Source organism: Esox lucius, chromosome 5 (genome assembly GCF_011004845.1).
Source record: "Esox lucius isolate fEsoLuc1 chromosome 5, fEsoLuc1.pri, whole genome shotgun sequence".
Classification (NCBI taxonomy): Eukaryota; Metazoa; Chordata; class Actinopteri; order Esociformes; family Esocidae; genus Esox; species Esox lucius.
In genome coordinates, this window is record NC_047573.1 from 13,878,544 (window position 1) to 13,900,673 (window position 22,130).

Here is a 22,130-nt window from a genome sequence, read left to right on the forward strand (position 1 = left end):
AATGCTGATAGTTATATCCAAGTTCTAGAACAACATATGCTCCCATCCAGACGTCATCTCTTTCAGGGAAGACCTTGCATTTTCCAACATGACAATGCCAGACCACATACTGCATCAATTTGATATGTCATCTATGTTGTATTCTGAATAAATATTGAAATTTGAAACTTCCACATCATTGCATTCTGTTTTTATTCACAATTGTACAGTGTCCCAACTTTTTTGGAATCGGGTTTGTACATTAAGGAGACGTAGACAGACACTAGAGTGAAAATTATTGGAATAGAAACCCTTGTTTTTCTGGTCAGACTGCAATGTTTCTCTGTACCAGCACAAGTACTCACATGTGTATAGGATTAGGTATGTCCAACAAATCAGTAACCTGCATGGACTTCAAATAACAATAATATTATACAAATAATGTATTAGCAAGATTTATCAAAGACCCAATTATGTAAGAAGACAAACACTAAGTAGATAACAGTGACCTAAATGTTGGACTAATGAAATGGTAAACATGAACATAATATGGTGCTTAATAGTCCACACCCTGACATTACAAGTGCTGGTCATAAAATTAGAATATCATCAAAAAGTTGATTTATTTCACTAATTCCATTCAAAAAGTGAAACTTGTATATTATATTCATTCATTACCCACAGACTGATATATTTCAAATGTTTATTTCTTTTAATTGTGATGATTATAACTGACAACTAATGAAAATCCCAAATTCAGTATCTCCGAAAATTAGAATATTACTGAAGACCAATACAAAAAAAGGATTTTTAGAAATGTTGGCCAACTGAAAAGTATGAACATGAAAAGTATGAGCATGTACAGCATTCAGTACTTAGTTGGGGGTCCTTTTGCCTGAATTACTGCAGCAATGCGGCGGGGCATGGAGTCGATCAGTCTGTGGCATTGCTCGGGTGTAATGAGAGCCCAGGTTGCTCTGATAGTGGCCTTCAGTTCTTCTGCGTTTTGGGTGTGGTGTATCGCATCTTCCTCTACACAATACCCCATAGATTTTCTATAGGGTTAAGGTCAGGTGAGTTTGCTGGCCAATTAAGAACAGGGATACCATGGTCCTTAAACCAGGCCTGTGTGCAGGTGCCAAGTCCTGTTGGAAAATGAAATCTGCATCTCCATAAAGTTGGTCAGCAGCAGGAAGCATGAAGTGCTCTAAAACGTCCTGGTAGATGGCTGCGTTGACCTTGAACCTCAGAAAACACAGTGGACCAACACCAGCAGATGACATGGCACCCCAAACCATCACTGACTGTGGAAACTTTACACTGGACTTCAAGCAACGTGGATTCTGTGCCTCTCCTCTCTTTCTCCAGACTCTGGGACCTTGATTTCCAAAGGAAACGCTGTGTCTTGTTTAAGAGTGGCTTGACAAAAGGAATGCGACAGCTGAAACCCATGTCTTGCATACGTCTGTGTGTGGTGGTTTTTGAAGCACTGACTCCAGCTGCAGTCCACTCTTTGTGAATCTCCCCCACATTTTTTAATGGGTTTTGTTTCACAATCCTCTCCAGGGTGCGGTTATCCCTATTGCTTGTGCACTTTTTTCTACCACATATTTTCCTTTCCTTCGCCTCTCTATTAATGTGCTTGGACACAGAGCTCTGTGAACAGCCAGCCTCTTTAGCTATGACCTTTTGTGTCTTGCCCTCCTTGTGCAAGGTGTCAGTGGTCGTCTTTTGGACAGCTGTCAAGTCAGCAGTCTTCCCCATGATTGTGTTGCCTACAGAACTAGACTGAGAGACCATTTGAAGGCCTTTGCAGGTGTTTTGGGTTAATTAGCTGATTAGAGTATGGCACCAGGTGTCTTCAATATTGAACCTTTTCACAATATTCAAATTTTCTGAGATACTTAATTTGGGGTTTTCATTAGTTGTCAGTTATAATCATCAAAATTAAAAGAAATAAACACTTGAAATATATCAGTCTGTGTGGAATGAATGCATTATACAAGTTCAACTTGAATGGAATTACTGAAATAAATCAACTTTTTGATGATATTGTAATTTTATGACCAGCACCTGTATATGGATAGTGAAAAGGTAAGAGAAGATTACAGGGACAAAAAAATATGTACCTCAAAGTAGATTTTCCAGTGATAAATCCATGATCTTTTCAGCACAATCTATCAATCAAATTTATTTATAAAGCCCTTTTTACAACAGCATTTGTGCTTTTAAAAAACTATTGAATTTCAATGGCTATGAAAAATTCCCTAAGAAGGTTTAAATTTAGGAAGAAACCTAGAGAGGAACCAGGCTCAGTGTGGTGACCAGTCTTCTTCTTGCTTCTACATATAAAATAATGATATGTAGAACCAAATGGGAATTCTACATAGAAACCTTATTTTGGTTAATTCCTGTAACACCCTGTATATGGTTCTTCTCAGAACTTTCAAACTTTCCTATTAGAACCCTCTATGGATGCTTCTACTGAGAACCCTTTTCAACTTCTGAGGGTTAATCGAAAAACCCTCTTAGAACAACATGAGACAGTTGTATGACAAGCTGTGTGAAAAAACATTACATAGTCATATGGCGTGTCTTTGTGGTGCACAGGTATAGCATAACACTGCAGGGCTAGTAAACTTTAAAGCTCACATCAAAAAACACCAGTCAAATGTACAGGACATAATACAAGACATCATTCATACTGGGAATTCTGACATGACGGCCTGGGTAAGGTACTGGAGTACTGATACTATTTCAATCATCAATAACAGGTGTCATAAATCCAGCTACCAATAGTTTAAAAACCTACCTGGTTGTGTACTGACTTCCCATACCTGAAGCTCTTGTCACTGCTCAGACTGTCCGTTGCACGTGAACGGAAAGCAATCGGAATAACAGCAACCAGGGAGTTTTCAGTTCCTCGGTCAGATCGAACAAGGTTGAGACAACCTTTTCAAATAAAATGTTTACAAACAACAGAACTCCCTTCTCTAAATTCCTTGTTTCTTTTTTATGTGAAGGACTGTCTTCTCTTAGACTGTGTGACAGTAAATACATCTTATGTATTGCATACAATTAATATTTATAATTTGGAGGCTGTCATGTCCTGGCTATGCCCCTAGCCATCTCTCCAGGGCAAGAAGCAACCCGTTCCACCACATCCCAAAGATGCTCTATTGGGTTGAGGTCTGGTGACTGTGGGGGCCATTTCAGTACAGTGAACTCATTGTCATGTTCAAGAAACCAATTTGAAATGATTCGAGCTTTGTGACATGGTGCATTATCCTGCTGGAAGTAGCCATCAGAGGATGGGTACATGGTGGTCATAAAGGGATGGACATGGTCAGAAACAATGCTCAGGTAGGCCGTGGCATTTAAATGATGCCCAATTGGCATCAAGTGTGCCAAGAAAACATCCCCCACACCATTACACCACCACCACCAGCCTGCACAGTGGTAACAAGGCATGATGGATCCATGTTCTCATTCTGTTTACGCCAAATTCTGACTCTACCATCTGAATGTCTCAACAGAAATCGAGACTCATCAGACCAGGCAACATTCTTCCAGTCTTCAACTGTCCAATTTTTCCTATTTGTAGTGGAGATGAGTGGTACCCGGTGGGGTCTTCTGCTGTTGTAGCCCATCCGCCTCAAGGATGTGCGTGTTGTGGTTGCACAAATGCTTTGCTGCATACCTCGGTTGTAACGAGTGGTTATTTCAGTCAAAGTTGCTCTTCTATCAGCTTGAATCAGTCGGCCCATTCTCCTCTGACCTCTAGCATCAACAAGGCATTTTCGCCCACAGGACTGCCACATACTGGATGTTTTTCTCTTTTCACACCATTCTTTGTAAACCCTAGAAATGGTTGTGCGTGAAAATCCCAGTAACTGAGCAGATTGTGAAATACTCAGACCGGCCCGCCTGGCACCAACAACCATGCCACGCTCAAAATTGCTTAAATCCCCTTTCTTTCCCATTCTGACATTCAGTTTGGAGTTCAGGAGATTGTCTTGACCAGGACCACACCCCTAAATGCATTGAAGCAACTGCCTTGTGATTGGTTGATTAGATAATTGCATTAATGACAAATTGAACAGGTGTTCCTAATAATCCATTAGGTGAGTGTAGATGTCTCTGGTAAATACAAAGGTGAGGCCATGTCCCGTAGAATCTCAACTTGTCATTGCCTGTAATTACATAAAAAAACAAAAATGTATTGTGAAATGGACAATTTGCAGCTACATGAATAAGACAGTAACATTTGATGAGCGCATTTGTTCTGATATTTACCACCGATGTGCCAAACATAGTTTGGTCCTTTGGCATTGTACTGTATTTGGAAATTCTTTTTACTTCGATAAAGTTATCGAATACTACAACTCCTGCTTTTGGCTCCTTCTCCCTGCACACTACCACAACATCTATTACAGGTTCCTAATGTCCATTTTGGTCCGTGGTCCTACCATCTGGAACAGTTGATTGTATTTACCTTGGTCCAGACTAAAATAGCTACGCAGCGTTCCATTTGAAATTAATAAACTTCCGGTGTATCATAGCGCATTGACGCTGTAGGCCTGATCAAAGCTTTAGGATCGTATTCAGTCCCAACGCAACGAGACCACATCTCTATGCCCCCTACTGGCCAACCATAGTAAGTGTCCTTTAATATACAGTATGTAATGTATCCACATTTCAAACAATACATATCCCCAAATGCCACCATAGATTTAATGCCGTCACACCTATTTGAAGACGCAAGTTGCCGCAAAGTAATCTTATTAACAAATATGATTATCTTATGAATAATGTATATTTACAATTACTATTGTACATGCAAACAACTACACATGAATGCATGTCCTGCATCAACATTAAGCAATTACAGTACAAACTGTGTGTTCCTGTGTCAACATGAACAAGACCTGTGAGGTCTCTTTGGTGTAACCACAAGGGGGTATGCATTATTAACTTGACCAACATAATATTTATGCCGTGACCACAGGGAGGATGGAACTTCCAATAATCTAGTCTTTGTAGCAGCCACCTGGACTGCACAGACCTGACAAGCCCCTTTGTCATGTGGTATAAGATACTTCCCGTTTTCCCAAAACGGGGCACCCACAACTTTCTTTATAAGCATGGATGTCTTTGGAAAAGTGACTTGGAACCCAGTCCAAAACTCCATTACACCTCTTAACCCAGGGACCTAAGCTTTCCCATAAACTAAATTAAGATTTAGCAAGGGACACATGGGGATCCAACCCATAAACATCAAAAAGCGAGACAGTTCTCTCACTTTTCACACAGACCCATGGACAAAACCCTTCATCACACCAATACAGATATTCACCAGACAAGAAATCAGAAAGCACCCCCGAACAACCCCGCTGTCACGGATGAGGTTGTGGTAGGACACAGGCGCAGAGTCGATGTAGTCGATATAATCCATGTTTAATAAAGAAAGGTCTCAAATAAACAAACCGCAGCAACCCGTGACGTGGGCTTAACTGAAAACAGGCAAACCAAAATGAACCACATTGGCATGGCCAACACAATGAACTTAAATATGGTCCCCAATTGGAGGCAATGATCAACACCTGCCTCCAATTGGGGAGACCAAAGAGGATTGGAGGTGGCTAGATGTCACGTCCTGTCCTGGCTATGCCCCGAGCCCAGCGCAGAGATGGCTAGGGGCACAGCCAGGACGTGACACCCACCATTTTATCGCAAACTCCTTATCTCAATCTTCTAAAACCTTTGCAGTACGATGTAAATCATCCACATCCATAAATTGGGTTCAGCCACCTACTGCTCCCATAGCTATCATAAGCCTGGCCACTTTGTCTGACCATTTGAACAATGGTTCTTTTAACTCTAATACCATTTATCAGTGCATTCTAACTTGGTCCCCCACTGTCATCAGATGTTTAGCTAACAAATTAACAGGGTAACAGTTGGACAACAGAAATTAGTGTTTTGTGTGTCGCTGGCCCTCGTCATCTACAAACGACAGGGGGGTAAAAAATCGCTCTGTGGTCTGTCCTTTACTGGCTCCTAGTGTAAATATGGTCCTACCACTCAATTTTGGGAGGGGGTTCCTTTCCTGAGCCCTAAAGACAGAATACCCTGCCATCGTTTTACCATTAATTGTAAGAAATATTTGAGTTTGATTTGGTAATCTTTTCTAAATGCTTTTACATTAAGTGTTTGCATTATATCAGTATATACAGGGTTGTGTATTGGATTGATCTCACCAGTTGATGTTCCCCTTCCTGTCTCCTCTGACTGTCAGTACCCCTCCATCTTGATAATTTTTATCTCTGTATGTTCCTCTTGGGATGTTCACCATAAACCTGTTGAAATTAAAATTGTCTCTTTTTCTTTGGCTATCTACTTGTGTCCTTTTCAGGACAGTCATGAACCCAGTGTTTAGTTGAACCACAGTGGTGGCAGCCACTGTCGTTATTGTAGTGGTTATCATAGCCTTGTCCTCTACCCTGGGTCTGTCCTCTTCATCTGCCTCTTGCGCGCCCTTTGGTCGTTGCTGCTGTATTTCGTTTTCTCTTCTCTTCTTTTTTCTTGTCAATCATAGACTCTTTCGGCATGTTTAGTGTAACCAAACAGTTTACATTTAGCCACACTGGGTTTCTTTGCATTTTCCTGAATGTCTGAATGTCAGGAAGGAGGCCCCCGACCAGCTGCATCTTGCATTGTTGTTTCCAGGCTGAATCTTCCTGAGCATCTGGCTTACGACCCATACCACTGTGGGTCTCAAATTCTTTCTCAAGTCTGTTTCTGTAGTCCACAATCTTCTCACCTGAATTCTACTTACAGTTGGAGATATTTTCCCAGTTCATTTGTCTCAGGAAAGCAGTCTGGTGGCTACTTCTAGCACCTCTCGTTAATCAAACGTTTCAATCAATCAATCAAATGTATTTATAAAGCCCTTTTTACAACAGCAGTTGTCACAAAGTGCTTTTACAGAGACACCCGGCCTTAAACCCCAAGGAGCAAACAACAGTAGTGTTGAATTTCAGTGGCTAGGAAAAACTCCCTAAGAAGGCCGAATTTTAGGAAGAAAGGACCCAGGCTCAGAGGGGTGACCAGTCCTCTTCTGAGTCTATTTAAAATTAGACTAGGTCAGAAGTATGACCAGATGGACAAGGACAGGGACAGGGACAGCAACGGGCCCCCCAAACCAGGTACTCTGCAGGTGTGGACCAGGACCTCATGTCCTCCTAAAGTTTAAAACGGGACAAGACTGGGAAAATTCTGAAAATGCATTAATCATATCAACAACGATTTTTAGTGGAGAAGGAGAACTTTGTGGGGAAGGAGAACTGACCCAATCCCCCAGCACAATAGTATAGCAGGGTAAGACCTAGGAACTGAGACGAGGGGGTCCGGCGACACTGTGGCCCTACCCGGGGGAGGCCCCAGACAGGGCCCAACAGGCAGGAAATAAATCCACCCACATTGCCAGGCATCAACCAAAGGGACACCCACCAACCGCTACCACCCTGAATGAGGGCAGAGTATTGCCAGCAGAGTACAGCCCAATTGCACAAGTGCGCAACAGAGAGACAACAACAAGCCAGTGGCTCTTCCCCGAAAGGCAATGGAGGGAGGGCATCCTAATGGAGACGAGAGCCCCCCTGGCAAGACAGCAAGGGTGGACAGTATCAAGCCTACTGGTCACCTTCACGCCCCCGGGCCAGGCTACACCTAATTATAAACCGTGCTGTAGAGATGAGTTTTTAGTAGACACTTAAAAGTTTGCACTGAGTTTGCATTTCTAACCTTAATTGGCAGATCATTCCACAGTAGTGGAGCTCTATGAGAAAAGGCCCTGCCTCCGGCTGTTTGTTTAGAAATTCTGGATACAATTAAAAGGCCTGTATCTTGCGATTGTAGGTTATGTGTAGGTATGTATGGCTGGATCATTTCAGCAAGGTAAGTAGGAGCAAGTCCATGTATTGATTTATAGGTTAACAGTAAAACCTTAAAATCAGCCCTAACCCAAACAGGCCGCCAGTGTAAGGATGCTAGGAAAGGTAATATGTTAAAACAAAATTGTCCTAGTTAGGATTCTAGCAGCCGTGTGCAGCACTAATTGCAGTTTATTTATTGATTTGTCAGGGTAGCTGGAAAGAAGAGCATTGCAGTAATCTAGTCTAGAAGTAACGAAAGCATGGATACATTTTTCTGTATCCGTTTTTGATAGAAAGTTTCAGATTTTTGCAATGTTTCGAAGATGAAAATAAGCAACTCTTGAGACATATTTTATATGTTCTTCAAAGGAGAGTTCAGGGTCAAGGGTAAAACCGAGGTTTCTTACAGTTTTTTTTCTTGAGTTTAAGAGCAAGAAGTTTAATGCAGAATTTTTGGGGGGACAAGGCCATGTTTACCACTGTGTGGCATCCCCTCTTCTTTTTATAACAGACTGCAAACATCTGGGGACTGAGGAGACAAGTTGCTCAAGTTTATGAATAGGAATGTTGTCCCATTCTTGTCTAAAACAGGCTTCTAGTTGCTCAACTGTCTTAGGTCTTCTTTGTCGCACCTTCCTCTTTATGATGCGCCAAATGTTTTCTATGGGTGAAAGATCTGGACTGCAGGCTGGCCATTTCAGTACCCGGATCCTTCTTCTATGCAGCCATGACATTGTAATTGATGCAGTATGTGGTCTGGCATTGTCATGTTGGAAATTGCTAGGTCTTCCCTGAAAGAGACGACGTCTGGATGGGAGCATATGTTGTTCTAGAACTTGGATATAACTGTCAGCATTGATGGTGCCTTTCCAGATGTGTTGGCTGCCCATGCCACACGCACTCATGCAACCCCATACCATCAGAAATGCAGGCTTCTGAAATGAGCGCTGATAACAACTTGGGATGTCCTTGTCCTCATTAGTGTGGATGACATGGCGTCCCAGTTTTCCGAAAATGAACTTCAAATTTTGATTTGTCTGACCACAGAACACTTTTCCACTTTGCCACAGTCCATTTTGAATGATCCTTGGCCCAGAGAAAACGCCTGTGATTCTGGATCCTGTTTAGATACGGCTTCTTTTTTGACCTATATAATTTTAGCCAGCAATGGCGAATGGCACGGTGGATTGTGTTCACCGACAATGTTTTATGGAAGTATTCCTGAGCCCATGTTGTGATTTCCATTACAGTATCATTCCTGTATGTGATGCAGTGCCGTCTGAGGGCCCGAAGATCACAAGCATCCAGTATGGTTTTCCGGCCTTGACCCTTACGCACAGAGATTGTTCCAGATTCTCTGAATCTTTGGATGATATTATGCACTGTAGATGATGATAACTTCAAACTCTTTGCAATTTTTCTCTGAGAAACTCCTTTCTGATATTGCTCCACTATTTTTCACCGCAGCATTGGGGGAATTGGTGATCCTCTGCCCATCTTGACTTCTGAGAGACACTGCCACTCTTAGAGGCTCTTTTTATACCCAATCATGTTGCCAATTGACATAATAAGTTGCAAATTGGTCCTCCAGCTTTTCTTTATCTGCACATTTAACTTTTCCGTCCTGTTATTGCTACCTGTCCCAACTTTTTTGGAATGTGTAGCTCTCATGACATCCAAAATTAGCCAATATTTGGCATGACATTACAAAATGTCTCACTTTCAACATTCGATATGTTATCTATATTCTATAGTGAATTAAATATAAGTTTATGAGATTTGTAAATTATTCCATTCCTTTTTTACTCACAATTTGTACAGTGTCCCAACCTTTTTGGAATCGGGTTTGTAGTAGCTATGTAAAACTATTTATCGGCCTGATTAACTTTCATGAGTAAAACTTCAAAAGAATGAATATCAGTGATGTTTGAGGGTACATTTATATTTACTGTCATAAATATTAGCAACACCTCCTCCTTTTTGGGATGCACGAGGGATATGATCACTTGTATAGCCAAGAGGAGAGGCCTCATTTAAGGCAATGATTTCATTAGGCTTTAGCCACGTTTCACAGAAACCAATAACATCTAGTTTATGATCAGAGATTAATTCATTTACTGCAGCTGCCTTTGGAGCAAGGGATCTAACATTTAGGAGTCCCATTTTGAGATGCGAGGTGATAGTCATTTTTATTTTTATTTGTGACCGAGGTGGATGAAGGCTTTATCTTAATAAGGTTGTTTTTGTTAGCACTACCTTGTTTAACTTTTCTCAGCCTGGAACGAGTCACAGTGGAAATAGGTAAAGCTGTACTAACTACTCTGGCTATGCTATCGACAGACTCCACTATGCTAGCAGGCTGGCTAACAGCCTGCGGCCTGACCTGCACCTTATCTCATGTTGAGGCTATAGGAGTGAGACTCCTGTCAATGTTCCTAGATAAAAGAAGAGCACCACTACAGCTAGGATGGAGTCCGTCGCTCCTCAGCAGATCAGGCCTGGCCCTATTTTTGGGAGAGTCCCAAAAAGAAAGCCAGTTATCTACAAACTCTACCTCCTGCGATGGGCTGAACTCTGTTAGAGTTGCGCAAGTCTGCTGTAGAGTTCGTCACTACCCCAAGCTGGGAGGGGGCCAGAGACAATTACTCGATGCCGACACATCTTTCTAACTAGTTTACATGCTGATTCTATGTTCTGCTTCGTAACCTCTGACTGTTTCATCCTAACGTCGTTGGTGCCAATGTGAATAACAATATCTCTGTCTCTATACTTGCCAGTTTTAGACTTCGCTAGCACCAACCCCAGATTTGCGGCTATGTTGGTGGCTCTGCCCCCCGGTAAACAGTGTACGATTGCCGGCTGATTCTTTAGCCTAATACGCGTGTAATGGAATCGCCGATGACTAAAGTTTTCAGTTTTTCAAGGTCACCGGTAGAACATGCCTGCCGATCATTCCCCTCCGAAGGCGGCTCGGGCCTAGACTCCAACTCCAGTGGGGAAAACCTGTTGAAAGTCACCGTTGGATTTAGCAACAATTCAGGTTTAACTGGTCGACTGCATTTCTTCCCAGTGACCAAGAGAAAGTTCTTGCCCGGCTGCAGGAGCTGTGCCGGGGGGCTAACAAAACTATCATTTCTTCCTGGTGGCACGGACGCAGTTTTTTCTATGTCTACGCTAACATAATCCTTTCCTGACATTTGTGTCAGAAGCCGAGCCTCTAACTCTGCTATCTTTAACTGAAGATGATAGTTCTCCTCCGTGTTGTTGCTACAACAATTACAAGGATAAGGCATTTTAATGATACTTAGCGTCGGGTGTTCAGGGGTGAGTAGTTCCGTTAATTATGTCCAATAAAGAGTCCCGGTGTAGTAAAGTTGGGTAAGAGGTCAACAGATAAAAAATATTGCGTTGGTCAAATTCTTAAAGTAGAATTTTGACCAATTAGTTTATATAGGGTAAACTTTTGGCAGGTAGCCAGGTAGGTAACAGCAGGCAGCGTACAGCACGTCAACAATCCCACAATGTAATGCAACATTGTCGTTTGGCTAGGCCATTTCCCTTTCACTCTTCCCCATTTCAGTTGTAGAGCCTTCATCATTACCATTTCTACCTTTACAGAGTTTGTGCTGGTCTATGATCTGAAAATTCTTCACCGCCTTCTTTCTCCGGTTTGGGTAGTGAAGCAGCCACGTCTTTCAGGTCAGCAGGCAAACATGGTCTGTAGTGGGATTGACTGCCTCTACCATGGGGAATTGTCCCCCATCGATTGCCGTGTCATCAGGCAGGGTGGGACAATGCAGTACTTCGAGTTCACCCAGCAATCGGTGAAGATACGTCGAGGCCAACTGCTGAGGGATAGAGTCTCTGAACGGGGACTTGTCCGGCTGTCACCGGCACTGCTGGCGGGGCTGCTAGGAGGACTTTGGCTGCTTGTGGTGGAACACCTTGATAGGGTGGAGGCCAGCCAGGGGGAGAGTCCAGGTCTGCATCAACCGTATTGGGAGAAGCTTGAACCCATTGATCAGTTGCAAATCCCCCTCCCATACATTTTTTTCAATCTTACTGTATGTGAAGACTAATTTCCTTGTGTAGGAATGTCTCACACTATTAGTAAACAGTTGGAATTTCTTGCTTTGAATCATGAGGTTTGAAAGGGTCTTCCTTTGGTTGGCTGTTATAGACTCCCCTGTTCTTGGTGATGCATTTTCATCTCTGATTAACCTTGTCTACTCTTCACTAAAGTAAAATTATTTTGGTTGGTAAATTTATTCACCCACTTGCCGACATTACACAATGTCCAGAAAAATCTACTGTAATTGATTTGATATGGACAATTGTTCCTCATAAATACTCTGCAGCTGATGTATTGTAAAGAAATGCCAAGGATCTGGAAGTCTGTATTTGTTATACCACTGATAAAAGGGGTAGAGATCCTTTGCTTTTCAACCATTATAGGCCAATCTCAAAGCTGTCAACCCTGGCTAAAATACTCTAAACCCTTGCTAGTGAACAACTGTTTTTTATACACTAACTATTTTATTTCTGTACTAACTGGGCTTGTTGAGGAATTTCTTTTAATCTTACTAGAGTTCTGTCAAAAAGTTTTATTTCATTGCTATGAGAAGAGAGCAGACAGTATAACTGTTAAGTGTGAACATACTTTTTCTTCCTCCTGCCTTCCTTTGTAGTGTGTGTGTGTGTGTGTGTGTGTGTGTTAGTGTGTGGTGCAGGGTGGTTGTTCTCTGTATGTGTGCGTTTGTGTCTCTCAATATCCGGTGCATTGAGTTCCAGCTGACACCGTCCGGAGTCCTGGCAGCTGTTGTTCATTATTGTATTTATTGACCTGTGCATATATAGTGTTTGCCTTGTGAAGTTAGCTGTCTCTTTTTTCATCTGTCAGTTTTGTTCATGGGAGAACGGAAAGGAAGTTACATTTGGTTTATATTAGTTAGTTACACCCTACACCTCTTCCCTTTCCATTTCTGGTTTTCAAAACTATTTAATTACCTACTGTGGGCTGGATGGTATTGCTTGCGGGCCTTAGTTTGCTCACCCCTGGTCTAGTATGTTTGCATATGGTCAATACTAAAGGGACAGTGCAATCAAGGAGACAGATAAAGAGTATATTATTAGCCATTTCATAAGAATTTGTTAATTTTCTTGTTGACATATAATTATACGTAGTCTTATTTTACTATAGATTACTTTGTTTCTTATGTAGACATTGTTGTCTTGTATTTTCAGTTGCATGCTGTTTCAGATTAAAAAACTCTGTGGACATGGACATCGTTTTTATGGATCATTAATGTGAAGGCGTTTATAACTTGTTTGACTTCATATTACATTTTGTTTTTACCCTGGAGCTAAACCAAGGCATAACAGCTAAATTCCTTGATGTTTGCTGCTGCTTTCCAGACAAGCAGACTGTTTCTTAATCAGGACAGAATCTAGCTTGTCTGAGCCAACTTCCGGATGTTCAGAGAATCATACTTTCTTCAACTTTATATCCTAACAGAAAGTACATATTCTAATATTGCCATGGTTTTATTTCAATTGTCAAAATTTTGCCCAATATAACGTATACATTTTACCTCATTTCAGAAAAAATATTAAATAATATCCTTTTAAGTCAAATGTATTTGCATATTGAATTTGCTACAAACTATTTTACAGATTTTGTTAAAGGGAAATGTTACTGCTTTCCATGAATAAGGTATTAACATATCATGTGCCATGTTAAAACCCATTTTGAACTTCTTAAGTTAGAAACTTCTTCTGACGTCAACATTTAATGGACTGTTTGCTTGATGCACATAAAATGTAAACTAATGAAAACGAATGTATAATTAGACAGAGATACAGAATGTGTAAATTACTACAGATTATTATGACTGTTATAGTTGATAAACCCTGTACATGGCTGGCCTTGGGTGGTAGGGACTCTGCTGGCCTCAGTAGTTTGGGAGAAAGAGCACAAGAGATAGAGAAGGGAGGTTTTGGTCTGTAAAAGTAGTTTGTTTTTCCTATACTAATGATTAGTAATGTGTGTAGAATGGTTGCATACAGTTATGTACTCAGCTTTGACTGTTGTCTGTATTTTGCAGAAACACTATTTCCTACTAAAATTTGGGGTTCGGCATTCTAGGTACACACCGAAACTTTGTGCTTTGGTGTGTACTAACTTTGTGTTTTAGGTACACACACACAGACACATGCACACAGCGTGTAGGTAGCTCCCTTTTTCTCTCTGTCAGTGTTCAGGTTTTGATGATATTCAGGTGTCACCGAACGTCTGTCTGTCTCTACAGCGCCTCACTGGTCCTACGGAGGTTTTGCAGCCCGCAAACATACACTGGTGAGTGTGTACGGGTGTTTGTGCGTCTACTAAAAACTGTAGAGAAGGTAAAGAGGATGAAGCGAAAGGTAATAAGGATGGCAGGTATAGGCAGGTGCTTTTTTTGGAATTACTTTCTTCTATATAGCCCGGTTAGATGGTATGTGCTTCCGATGCAAATCATGTTTTACTAGTGGTGATGAAAACGACTTTTAGGGATCTATACCTAGTTGTATTGTCATGAAGTGAAAAAAAATTGCGTTGAGTATTCAAGATAGTAACTGTCAATACAATGTTTTTTGAATGTGTACATTTCAGTGTGTGAGATATGATTGGACATTTTTTATGTGAATGAAGTTCATTCATATTGAATGTCAATACACTGTATAGATACAGGTTTCCTACCCAAAATGTTTCACCTATAATACTTTATATTACTTTAAACCTATATTGGCGTAACAAACATACTGCCCATTTAGACAGCGTGTGTGTGTGTGTGCTGTTGACAAAAGAAGGCTTCCTTTGAAAAGTATGCAATTTTTTGTGCCTCAGATTTTCAAATGTTTTCACACTTATTAAAAATGAAACTATGTTCTGTACTATGTATATACTTTACATGTTTAGAACTATTTGCCTTCTTAATTCGATTGGGCATACTAGCAGCCCTCAAGAAAATATTTGAAAAGCAGTGCCCTTAGCAGTCAACCACCAGAGGGAGCCAAAACTATGCTTATTCAACAAAGATGTTGTACTTGAATTCTGAACTAATGCATGAGCATAAGTACATCCTGTCATGGGTAACCATTTACACTAGGGCTGTCAAAATTAACATGTTAATTTAAAATGCTTAACTTCCTAAGACCTGAGCTTTGATAATGTATGCATTAGTAATTTGTCTTAGCTATTTGGGATTAGTAAGACCTGATAAGTATAATATCTAAGCATTGTCTTTGAACAGGAAGTACTTTTTGAAAAAAAAAACAGAACATGTACAAATTTGCAAACAGTTTGAGTGAGTATATGTATGTGTGTGTGCACTAAGTGTGTGTGCATTTGGCAACAAATAAGGGCACAACTGCTAATGACATATGCAGTCAAAGTGTTTTATTTATATACTGTACATCATAGTGTATACTGCATTTGTCAATACCAGAGAGGTATTCAAAGATCGATAAGTAATGCATGTCACATGCACCAGCACAGCAGAATGAAGGACATGGTGTAGGAAGCCTGAAACATAGTGTCCTCATTTGTGTTGGACGGGGTCTCAGGAGGTTGTTGCAGCATTTTCTTTTGTCGCCGTTAACACATTTTACTAACAACTTCTATGCTGAACATAAATAAATTAAGTGTCTGACCCTGATTAATGTTTGTGGATAAACATCTCTGGCTACCTTATGCCTTTGCCTATTTAAGTAATCTACCTTATGACATTTGGAATTAATAAAGACACGTATTTGCCTGTGGCCAAACACCTATCAAAAAGCTACAAAGTTTGCAGGCCCTGACCTGAACCCCCTTCTAACCACATTTTAGCCTAATAATCAAAGTACAATACTTTGAAAAGCATAGGTATGATTCAGTGTTGGATAAAATGCCTGCAGTTTTCCAGATAGAGGGGCTGATGGGTGTCTTAAACAGAATCCTAACATAATTGTTATTGTACTTGTTGCCTTGATCTACAATGGTAAAAGATGGTATAACTACTGGATCATAGACCAGCAACTTTCTATTTAGATTCACACGGTAAATGGATTCTGCCAGTCATTGTAATAATTTGAGGGGAGGCATTGAATGGACCAACCTGGAGAAAGACAGCCCCTTAGTTATTAAATTTAAAATCAAGCAATTTCCATAGTTTACAATAGAACATATGCCTTTAACATAATACACTGCTTTTTAACAGAATTTTTTTTATTTAGGTCCAAATTTGAACACATTCTAAAATTGTGATTAATCGCAATTAACTACAGACGTTTATGCAATTAATTGCAATTCATTTATTTAATCATTTGACAGGACTAATTTATAAAAAATTATGTTTTTTACAAAAGCTTTAAAAAAGTAAATACAGCTAATCAATAATAAAAAGTATATTTTTGTTATGAACATTTTAATAATGTCATTAGGTTCTAGTCACCTAGCAATTTGATGCACACAGTAAGTTCATCAATATAATACGTGTGATTTTAACCTCCCTCAAAAAAAATCCAGAGAAAATAAACTTTCAATTCAAATGGATAGCAAATGGCTTAGCATGTTTATTTGTCTGCTGGTGGGGTAGTCATTGTTTTAAACAAATTAGTTATAGATAATTAGACATTAATTAACATGACCGTTAATGTCCAGACATATTGACTGCCCATTGTCGATTCCCCTTTGTGCCAATTTCAGTGCTCTTGTGGCCTAAATATGCAATGCCCTCCAGAATTAGAGGAATGCTTGATAAAGATAAGCACTTTTTAAGTAATTATCAAGCCCTTACCTGAATCAGGTGAGCTATTTCAGGGCAAGAACTAAAGGGTTGAAGACCTATGTCCTATGATGTTTGATGAGGTTGAAGAACACACAGCAAGGGATCTGAGACCATTCATCCATGCATAATTTATACAGGTCCTTTTGTGTTGTTTGTTCTCACTGGGCTCTCTTCTTCTTAATTTATGATTACATTGATGTGTCCATATTTGATGTTTTACAACGACTGGTGAGCACCCCGGACAAGTGTTATAACAGGTGGGATATGTTTGATGCTTAACAAATGGGTCTTAGGGTTCTGGAATGTTGAATTCCCAGGCACTAAATAAATGTTATATCAAGATGTTTGGTGTTTACCAAATGGGGGTTCAGCAATGCTATAAACCCCCTGGCATTTTATGTGGTACAACAGATGTCCTACAACCAGTGGGTGGTAACCTTCCATGTTTTACAATGTGGGTTTAGCATGGTGTTTTTCCACATGCACAGAATTACGGGCGGGAAACATGCTTTTTTTGTGTAAGATATAAAGAAGGGGTCGGGACTTTTGGAGAGTTTGTGCAGGTCTACAATTTTATCCCTGATGTCCTTACACAGCTCTCTGGTCCTGGCCATTGTGGAGAGGTTGGTGTCTCAAACAGGTGCAGTTAATACAGGTAATGAGTGGAGAACAGGAGGGCTTCTTAAAGAAAAACGAACAGGTGAGAGCCGGAATTCTTACTGGTTGGTAGGTGATCAAATACTTATGTCATACATACATACATAGCCAAATTATAATGTTTGAAATTAAATTGATTTTTGTGTAACTTCCTGTAAAACTGTCATTGTCCACCAATCCACATTTTGGCAGAGGTCCTAAAAATAGGTTTTCCAGGTTGCAAATGCGACCCCTCCGCCGGTAAACTAAATGTCTTCATACACACTCTTTCAATTGGGTAGTTGGCAGTGGTTGAGAGTAGCGCTTGAGTGTGTCCAAGTTTCACGGCTGGTGAAATAGACACTTTCTTGACAAATAGTGACGCAGAACATATATGCAAACGATAACGCACATCCCCTGCCCCCATAAGGCAGAACTCATCTTTACCGCTGACCATCCTAACCTTTATGTCAACGCCGTTTAACATGAGTTTCTCTTGAAAGAAGATATCACTATGAACAGGGCCAATCATTTTAAATGTTGTACTATCCACTGAATAGGCAGCCCTTTTCGTGAGTCCATCGTTCTCGCCTGCAGGGTCTGTAACATCCACGTGACCTGCGGCATCCTTGTTAAACAAACCAGCTGAAAACTGTGTCTTTAATGTATCACATCCATAATTCAGAATGCTCTCTATAATGGCTCTGTAGGGGTATGTGTTGTTACTCTGACTAATTAAATGATCTCCCAAGGAGACATCCACTTGTGAAAATAGAGTGGCTATCAGGTAGTTGATAACCCCAACACGTGCTCCGGCATCAATTTAGTTCCGTCCAGTTTAGTGACTTTTACACGTAGGTACAACAAAGTATTGTTTAGATCAACGTAGTCTTCACCATTTCCTGCAATAAAGAACTTCAGAGGGGCAGCGTCTGATATTGCTGATAGGGTCAGGATTGCAATGTATGTATTTTTCTCAATAGATGTCTGTATGAAAGGAACTGTGAATAAATCCAACTCTGTTTTCATACATTCACCAGACATACGGTGTAGAAGTGCCATCTTTCTAAAATATATTCTTTATCAACTTTGTGGTGTTCCCTTTGAATGTCCTTCGAGCTGTAAGTATTATTTTAACCGTGGCTCTTGTTCTTGTCTCATTCTTGCGTTTTTTTCTCTTTGGTAGGTTCCTCCTACCAGGTGGTCTCTTTCTAACACCATAACCATAAATCCAGAACCGTCCTGCTGTTTTGTTTGTCGTGACATAACACTGCTGACAACATGGCCAACTATATTCCTCGCCGCATTTTTCAGATGTGGTTTTGCTATTGAGAACCCACGCTTCAACAAAGGTATTGCCATCCAGAAAAGCCCTCGGAAAAGGCCCCCTAGACCCGTCCCATACATTGCAGCGCTACCATGATACCCCGTTACCAGCTTGTGTTGTGTAGTATTCAACATACCTTTGAGGATCATCGTAGAGTTTCTGAGGGTGCATCTTATAGTCTAAAATATAGTTTGATAATTTTGCAATCACTTTCCCCAATACGAATGAAACCTGCAGATCAGATTTTACTTCAATACAGATCTCATCAAACTGACTCTTACTAAGAGGTACGTAGTGTGGCTTGGTAAGAGTCACTGTGACAACTTCGTTCTTTTTCCCTGCAATATGTACAGTTCGCAACAGCGGGACATGACTGTCACCAACTCATTGATAATCAATTATATCTGTGTAGATACACTCACCTAAAGGATTATTAGGAGCACCATACTAAAACTGCGTTTGACCCCCTTTCGCCTTCAGAACTGCCTTAATTTTATCCTTAGCCATGATTATTTTCAGTAATTCCTGTTCATAAAAGGTCCCGACTATCACATCACCATCGTAATATTTTATTGTATATACAGTCCCTGACAAAAGTCTTGTCGCTTATCTATTTTGTAGAAACACCTGCTATTAACCTGACTTTTAATTAATCAATTGAAATAGCTCATATGAAAATCTAAAACCCTCCCAAATGATGTTTAATGCACTGAAATAAATTAGTTTAACTGAAAAAAGATTTATCATTTAATCAAGACAGAAAGGTCAAATTTTGGCAAGACTAAAGTTTTGTCGCCTATACAGAAATTAAACAAATTTACTGCAAATACAAAAATATGTCAGCAAATTAAGTAGTGGTGCTGTGAGATCCAAATGTAATATCTTGTATGACTTCCATGAGCTTGAAGGACTGCATCCATGCGGTTTGGAAAGGATTCATACAATTTATTGATGAAGTCATCAGGAATAGCAAAGAAAGCAGTCTTGCATGCCTCCCAGAGTTCATCAATATTCTTTGGTTTCGTCTTCCATGCTTCCTCTTTCATCCTACCCCACATATTCTCAGTGATGTTCATGTCTGGTGACTGGGCTGGCCAATCTTGGAGCATCTTGATCTTCTTCGCCTTGAGGTACTTTGATGTGGAGATGGAAGTATGCGATGGAGCACCATCCTGCTGCAGAATTTGGCCTCTTTTATGGTTGGGAATAAAAGAAGTAGCTAAGATTTCTTGGTATTTTAGACTATTGATGTTGCCTTCCACCCTGCAGATCTCTCACACACCCATACTGGATGTAACCCCAGACCATGATTTTTCTGCCACCGAACTTCACTGTTTTCTGGGTGTATCTCGGATCCATGCGGGCTCCAGTAGGTCTCCTGCAGTATTTGCGGCGACTGTGGTGTAATTCAACAGAAGATTCATCTGAAAAATCCACCTTCTTCCACTTTTCCAGCATCCATCCTTTTAGCAGGCTGTGGGCCTTGGCAAATGCTACACGGTTTTTCAATTGTCTTTTGTTTAGTGCTGGCTTCTGGGCACTGATTCGACCATGGAGGCCATTTCGAGACAGAATCAGACAAACTTTTCTGGTTGACACAGGGACTTCAGGTGACCAGGTCTCGTTGAACTCTGCTGCAGTGGAAAAGGGGCTGGCCTTGGATTTTCGAGCCAACAAACGGTCCTCTCGAGCAGTTGTCTTGCGGGGTCTGCCTGACCTGGGCTTGTCAAAAACGTCTCCAGTGTCTTCAAATGTTTTTTTTATCCTCTGTACTTGATGCTTAGACACATTGAAGGTGTCTGCCACATCAGCAGTGGATCTGATCTTCAGCCTCTTGATAATCAAAACTTTGGTCTCAGGGTGAATCTTAGGCATGTTTGCAGAGGTCTAGTTGCAGTTGATGTGAAGGTCTAGTGTACTGGGGTTGTTTTTATACACCCCTGAGACCTAATTGATCCATTATTAGTCACAGGTGGAGCTCATATGACAAGGCGACAACACTTATGTCATTTACTCAATGGGCTTTACCAAGCTGTGAATATTTGAATACTTTTTGACAGTTTCGTTTTGCACTGAAACATTATTACAAAAGCTGTTGGGATTCAAATGAGCCATTTCTTGATTAGAAATATATTTCAGCGGCACTTCAGGTCAATTTGGACACAAGCGACAAGACTTTTGTCAGGGACTGTACAGGAGGTCACCACGGAATGCATTCTGTCATTGTAAAATATTCATCCGTGTACCGTTTTTCATAGCCTTTTGCTCCTTTCAACTTTGAGAGTCTCACAGTATCCCCGACCGGGAACTTGTAGCTTTGATTACCATTTCTCATTATTGTTGTACCATACAGGTTCTTGAGAACTAGTCTAACATTTTCTAACACAAATGTCAGCAGGCTTCATCTTAAAAGACCAATGGTAGCTATGGTTGTATCCATTAACTAAATCTTGAATAACCTCAACATAGCGACGAGTGTTGGCAGCTTTGACATTTACTGTAGCAAAATGTTTTATGTTGTACTTCTTCATTAACATTTCAAAATGTAAATTAAAAAACTCCTTGTCCGTTTGGACTTTTTGTGGTGTTCTACCTTCTTTTAATGTCTTCAAATGCTCGCTTTACCTTGATAGCGTCTTTATTTCTCACCACACAAATCCAGGCCTATTTGCTTAATACTATGCATGTTAACATAAATGTAATGTTATCGTTTTCCACACAATAAGCACTCACGTCAACCAAATCCAGCTGAAATTGCAGATTTGTATCATGAACAATAACTATATTTCTTTGAAAATGTATAGCTACAGGCCTATGTAGCGTGTATGTATCCTGGGTGAGTAGCCAGTCATCTGCCTCGCCATTTGTGAGGATCTCCCTGGTTTTCTCCAAATAAGCTCTTTTCAATCCCTCTCTACCCACATGAGCACCAGGGTTTGCTGGGTCGTAGTAAATACTTTTCATAACCTGTTCAGACATCATAGAGCATTCCTGCAATAATGAGAAGTAATACATGTTTAACAATGTTTTATTTGAGTTTTTTGAAATTACACTTTAGAAAAGTTACACAAACATTCAGATTTCTGCTGTATAGAAAATCTGTAAACAATTTAGAAATACATTCTACATCCACAGCATCATTACTTAACACAATCTTACCACACAAACATCTGTTACATACATAAAAAAATATAATAGGTGTCCAAATTAAACTCTTGGCCTTCGGGTAATTCATAAAATGCAACCTCCGTTATCTCTGAGTTGAAAATGTAACCACGATCCGACCATCATCCAACTTCCATTCCCGTGCCAACATATCCTGGTGTAGATGATGGATCCGAGATAAACTCTGCATCGGTTTCTTCGGTGCTGCCATGTTGATTGCATCTCTGCTGTCCATTTGTAATCTCTTGCCGACTTGCCGAGCAGCGGTTAAGCTGT